We start from the raw sequence: 493 nt of genomic DNA on the forward strand, positions 1-493 counted from the left end.
GGCTCTGGTCAAAATAGGGAATAGGTTGCCATTTGGGACATAGCCATAGAAACTATAGAATCTGCAGGGTCAGTCAGAGAACTGAACATGACCTAACAGAAAGTCACAGTCACACTGAGCACTGGGAACTAAATACATCAAACACAAGAGCTTATTTAATTGTCTCAATCCTAACTGGCTAATGTAATGATAGTACCTAGTATCTAGCCGTGTGTGTGTGTGTGTGTGTGTGTGTGTGTGTGTGTGTGTGTGTGTGTGTCTCTGTGTGTGTGTGATTCAGGAGGCAGGGTTGATGGGATATTGCTCTGCTGGTGAGCGGTGAGCAATGTAGAGCCGTTTCCCCAAACCTCAGGCTTCTATGACAGCTATGTGAAGACATGGTCGGAGGGCCTAGGCAAGGCTGCCAAACACAACCAACAGCTAGAGATGCAAGCATGCCAGGGCCAGAAACAGGAGACCGCTGTTCCGCTATAGTTGATTACAATTTTTATAC

Source organism: Coregonus lavaretus (genome assembly GCF_964263955.1).
Source record: "Coregonus lavaretus genome assembly, chromosome: 26".
Taxonomy (NCBI): Eukaryota; Metazoa; Chordata; class Actinopteri; order Salmoniformes; family Salmonidae; genus Coregonus; species Coregonus lavaretus.